Genomic DNA, 6,436 nt, shown 5'->3' on the forward strand with positions numbered 1-6,436 from the left:
AACTACTGAGCCCACGTGCCTAGAGCCCGTGCTCTAACAAGAGAAGCCACTGCAATGGGAAGCCTGCGCACCGCAGTGAAGAGCAGCCCCCGCTCACCGCAACTAGAGAAAGCCACGCGCAGCAACAAAGACCCAACACAGCCAAAAATAAATAAATAAATAAACTAAAAAAAAATTTAAAAAATTAAAAAAAAAATTTCACAGATGAAGAGGCAAGGTAAAAACCTACAACACCAAATAAATGAAGAGGAAATAGGCAACCTACCTGAAAAAGAATTCAGTGTAATGATAGTAAAGATGATTGAGACTCTCGGAAACAGAATGCAGGCACAGATTGAGAAAATACAGGAAATGTTTAACAAAGATCTAGAAGAACTAAAGAACAAACAAACAGAGATGAACAACACAATAACTGAAATGAAAAATACACTAGATGGAATCAATAACAGAATAACTGAGGCAGAAGAACGAAAAAGTGAACTGGAAGACAGAATGGTGCAAATACTGCCAAGAGGCAGAATAAAGAGAAAAGCATAAAAATAATTGAAGACAATCTCAGAGACCTCTGGGACAACACTAAATGCACCAACATTCAAATTATAGGAGTCCCAGAAGAAGAGAAAAAGAAAGGGTCTGAGAAAATATTTGAAGAGATTATAGTCAAAAACTTCCCTAACATGGGAAAGGAAATAGTCACCCAAGTCCAGGAAGTACAGAGTCCCATACAGGATAAAACCTAGGAAAAACAAACCAAGACACATATTAATCAAACTAACAAAAATTAAATTCAGGGGGCTTCCCTGGTGGTGCAGTGGTTGAGAGTCCGCCTGCCGATGCAGGGGACACGGGTTTGTGCCCCAGTCCGGGAAGATCCCACATGCCGCAGAGCGGCTGGGCCCGTGAGCCATGGCCGCTTAGCCTGCGTGTCCGGAGCCTGTGCTCCGCAATGGAAGAGGCCACAACAGTGACAGGCCTGCGTACCACAAAAAAAAAAAAAAAAAAATTAAAATTCAAAGAAAAAATACTAAAAGCAGCAAGGGAAAAACAAAAAATAACATACAAAGGAATCCCCATAAGGTTATGAGCTGATTTTTCAGCAGAAACTCTGCAGGCCAGGAGGGAGTGCAGGATATACTTAAAGTGATGAAAGAGAAAAACCTATAACCAAGATTACTCTACCCAGCAAGGATCTCATTCAGATTCGATGCAGAAGTCAAAAGCTTTTCAGACAAGCAAAAGCTAAAAGAATTCAGCACCACCAAACTAGCTTTACAACAAATGCTAAAGAAACTTCTCTAGGCAGGAAACACTAGAGAAGGAAAAGACACACAAAAACAAACCCAAAACAATTAAGAAAATGGTAATAGGAACATACATATCGATAATAACCTTGAACGTAAATGGATTAAATGCACCAACCAAAAGACACAGACTAGTTGAATGGATACAAAAACAAGACCCATATATATGCTGTCTACAAGAGACCCACTTCAGACTTAGGGACACATACAGACTGAAAGTGAAGTGACGGAAAAGATATTCCATGCAAATGGAAATCAAAAGAAAGCTGGAGTAGCAATACTCGTATCAGATAAAATCGACTTTAAAATAAAGACGGGTACAAGAGATAAGGAGGGACACTACAAAATGATCAAAGGATCAATCCAAGAGGAAGATATAACAATTATAAATGTTTATGCACCCAACCTTGGAGCACCTCAATACATAAGGCAAATGCTAACAACCATGAAAGGAGAAATCGACAGTAACACTATAATAGTAGGGGACTTTATAACCCCACTTACACCAACGGACAGATCATCCAAACAGAAAATAAATAAGGAAACACAAGCTTTAAATGACACAAAAGACCAGATAGATTTAATTGATATTTATAGAACATTCCACCCAAAAGTGGCAGAATGCAATTTCTCCTCAAGTGCACACGGAACATTCTCCAGTATAGATCACATCTTGGGTCACAAATTAAGCCTCAGAAAATTTAAGAAGATTGAAATCCTATGAAGCTACTTTTCTGACCACACGCTATGAAATTGGAAATCAATTACAGGAAAAAAACTGTAAAAAACACAAACACTTGGAGGCTGAACAGTGCGCTAATAAATAACCAAGAGATCACTGAAGAAATCAAAGAAGAAATAAAAAATACATAGAAACAAATGACAATGAAAACACAACGACCCAAAACCTACGGGATGTAGCCAAAGCAGTTCTAAGAGGGAAGTTTAAGCAATTCAGTCTCACCTCAAGAAACAAGAAAAATCTCAAATAAATAATCTAACCCTATACTTAAAACAACAAGAGAAAGAAGAACAAAGAAAACCCAAAGTCAGTAGAAGGAAAGAAATCATAAAGATCAGAGCAGAAATAAATGAAATAGAAGTGATAAAAACAATAGCAAAGATCAATAAAACTAAAACCTGGTTCTTTGAGAAGATAAACAAAATTGATAAACCCTTAGCCAGACTCATCAAGAAAAAAAGGGAGAAGACTCAAATCAATAAAATTAGAAATGAAAAAGGAGAAATCACAACTGACACTGCAGAAATACAAAGGATTATAAGCGACTACTACAAACAACTATATGCCAATAAAATGGACAACCATGAAGAAATGGACAAATTCTTAGAAAGGTACAATTTTCCAGGACTGAACCAGGAAGAATTAGAAAATATAAACAGATCAATCACAAGCACTGAAAATGAAACTGTGATTAAAAATCTTCTAACAAACAAAAGTCCAGGACCAGATGGCTTCACAGGTGAATTCTATCAAACATTTAGAGAAGAGCTAACACTGATTCTTCTCAAACTCTTCCAAAAAATTGCAGAGGGAGAAACACTATGAAATTCATTCTATGAAGCCACCATCACCCTGATACCAAAACCAGAAAAAGATATCACAAAAAAAGAAAATTATAAACCAATATCACTGATGAACATAGATGCAAAAATCCTGAACAAAATACTAGCAAACAGAATCCAACAGCACATTAAAAGGATCATGTACCATGATCAAGTGGGATTTATCCCGGGAATGCAAGGATTCTTCAATATATGCAAATCAATCAATGTGATACACCACATCAACAAATTAAGGAATAAAATTTATGATAAAAACTCTCCAGAAAATGGGCATAGAGGGAATCTACCAATGGCATTCTTCACAGAATTAGAACAAAAAATTTTACAATTCATATGGAAACATAAAAGGCCCTGAATAGCTAAAGCCATCTTGAGAAAGAAAAACGGAGTTAGAGGAAACAGGCTCCTTGACTTCAAACTATACCACAAAGCTACAGTAATCAAGACAGTATTGTACTGGCAGAAAAACAGAAATACAGATCAATGGTACAGAATAGAATGCCCAGAGATAAACCTCCACACACATGGGCACCTAATTTATGACAAAGGAGGCAAGAAAATACAATGGAGAAAAGACAGCCTCTTCAATAAGTGGTGCTGGGAAAACTGGACAGCTAAGTGTAAAAGAATGAAATTACAACACTACCTAACACCATACACAAAAGTAAACTCCAGATGGATTAAAGACTTAAATGTAAGACCAGACACTATAAAACCCTTAGAGGGAAACATAGGAAAAACACTCTTTGACATAAACCACAGCAAGATCTTTTTTGACCCACCTCCTAGAGTAATGGAAATAAAAACAAAAATAAACTAATGGGACTTAATTCAACTTAAAAGCTTTTGCACAGCAAAGGAAACCATAAACGAGACAAAAAGATACCAAGACAAAAAGATAACCCTCAGAATGGGAGAAAATATTTGCAAATGAAACAACAGACAAAGAATTAATCTCCAAAATACACAAACAGCTCTTGGAGCTCAGTACCAAAAAAACAATCAAGTTAAAAAATGGGTGGAAGACCTAAATAGATATTTCACCAACGAAGACATACAGATGTCCAAGAGGCACATGAAAAGATGCTCAACATCACTAATCATTAGAGAAATGCAAATCAAAACTACAATGAGGTATCGGTCAGAATGGTGATTATCAAAAAATCTAGAAACAGTAAATGCTGGAAAAGGTGTGGTGAAAAGGGAACCCTCCTGCACTGTTGGTAGGAATGTTAAGTTGATACAACCAGCATGGAAAACAGTATGGAGGTTCCTTAAAATACTAAAAATAGAACTACCATATGACCCAGCAATCCCACTACTGAGCATATATCCTGAGAAAACCATAACTCAAAGAGAGACATGTACCACAATGTTCACTGCAGCATTATTTACCATAGCCAGGACATGGAACCAACCTAAATGTCCATTGACAGATGAATAAAGAAGATGTGGCACATATATACAATGGAATATTACTCAGCCATAAAAAGAAATGAAATTGAGTTATTTGTAGTGAGGATGGACCTAGAGTCTGTCATATAAAGTGAAGTAAGTCAGAAAGAGAAAAACAAACACCATATGCTAACATATATATATGAAATCTAAAATAATAATAAAATAGGTACTGATGAACCTAGTTGCCGGGCAGGAATAAAGAAGTAGACATAGAGAATGGACTTGAGGACATGGGGTGGGAGGGGGAAGCTGGGGTGAAGTGAGAGTAGCATTGACATATATATATACTATAGAATGTAAAATAGTTGGCTGATTGGAAGCAGCAGCATAGCACAGGGAGATCAGCTTGGTGGTTTGTGATGACCTAGAGGGGTGGGATAGGGAGGGTGGGAGGGAGGCTCAAGAAGGAGGGGATATGCGGACATGTGTATGCATATGGCTGATTCACTTTGTTGTGCAACAGAAACTAACACAGTATTGTGAGGCAATTATACTCCAATAAAGATCTATTTAAAAAAACCAAAAAAACCCAAAAAACAGAAAAACAAAACAAAACAAATAAAAATAGGAGTAATTTGAGAAGCAGGTCAGGAGTTCTAATAGTATATTGCATCTTTTTTACTTTATTGCCAGTCTAATTTGCTTGGAGGAACTTGTATTAACTGTTATAAACAAAACTTCCAAAACAAAATCCATAAAGCTTTCCATAGTATCAATTATAATATTAGTTCTATCTCCATAGTAGATTCCTTGACCAACTCTTAGGTTTTTCCCAGTATGCTAAAATGATTTTTGCCACCTGGAGACATAATTGTCTTGAATCAATGTAGAGCTTTGGGCTTATTTGCATAAAAGTACACTGTGTGTTGATCTACATTTGATTCTAAGGGAACTATAAATAGCAATCTAAAAGCCAAGCGCTCATCCATTTGAGATTAACTGCCTCTTCCAGGTCACTAATTCATACCCCAGTGTCCCAGGAAAGTTAATTTATTTCCCATGAGTGACCGCTTGACTCTGCAAAGGTATTTTAATGCACACAGCTTAATACAAGACAAATCTTATTACTATAACATATTTACACTGCAATAAACATAGTTTCCCCTTCTCTTTCCCAGCTTGTTTACTCAGTGTCAGAACTAAGTCTTCCTTTTGACCCTACTGGTGATTTAACTCAGTTTGAAGTTTTCCAAATCCAGTAATTTACAGTTAAGATTGTGTGACATTAGAGATGGAATTCATATTATTTAAAATAACTTTAAATGTAAATGAAGTCTCATGCTCTGTAAGCAAATTACAAATGGATCTCAATCCTTCTGTTACCCAACAGGACTGTGGAGAATAAAATTCTTCCAGAAAATATTGTTGATTTGAATGTTAAGGATCTATTTTAGTCACAGTTTTAAAATGAATAAGAGAAATAAGTAGCAATCAATGAAGAGTACTGTTAACGTTCTAAGGTAAAAAACTGAAATTAAAAATGATGACCAGTCATGGAGGTTTAACCCTGAAAGTGCTAATTTTTCAGGATGCTCAAAGCTTGTACCCTTTTCAACTTTAGTAGGTATTTGTATGTTTAAAAAATTTAGTTTGTAATTCTATTAAAGTCCCTCTACTATCTCACCATTAAAAGTAACTATTGTTTGACAGCAATGTTGTCATTCACATAGAGTAAAACTAGAGGATACTCAGATAAATGTGAATTTCAGAAAAAAGCAAGTAACTTTTTAGTATAAATATGTACCATGCAATATTGGGGAGGTGGGCAGTATATTCATTAAATACACTTCCAATTGCACGGAAATTGTAAAACAGATTGAGTTAATCTGAAACTAATTGGAGGATCTCTCGATACAAGGTTTTTCAATGAAAATGGACACAAAGTTCCGGTTTGACCCCATCAACTCTGCATTACTGTTCTGAACCTTCATTAAATTAGTCAGCATCTATTTTACAACATGTATTACAGAACATCTGTGTGCAACGCACTGTGCAGAAGCATTCTTCCAGTAACAAAACTGGACCTTTGGCGGGCACTTTTTCATGAAGTTTGTGACAAGGATGGCATTTTACTATTCAGAAACTATTGAAAA

Source organism: Stenella coeruleoalba, assembly GCF_951394435.1.
Source record: "Stenella coeruleoalba genome assembly, chromosome: 6".
NCBI classification, from domain to species: domain Eukaryota; kingdom Metazoa; phylum Chordata; class Mammalia; order Artiodactyla; family Delphinidae; genus Stenella; species Stenella coeruleoalba.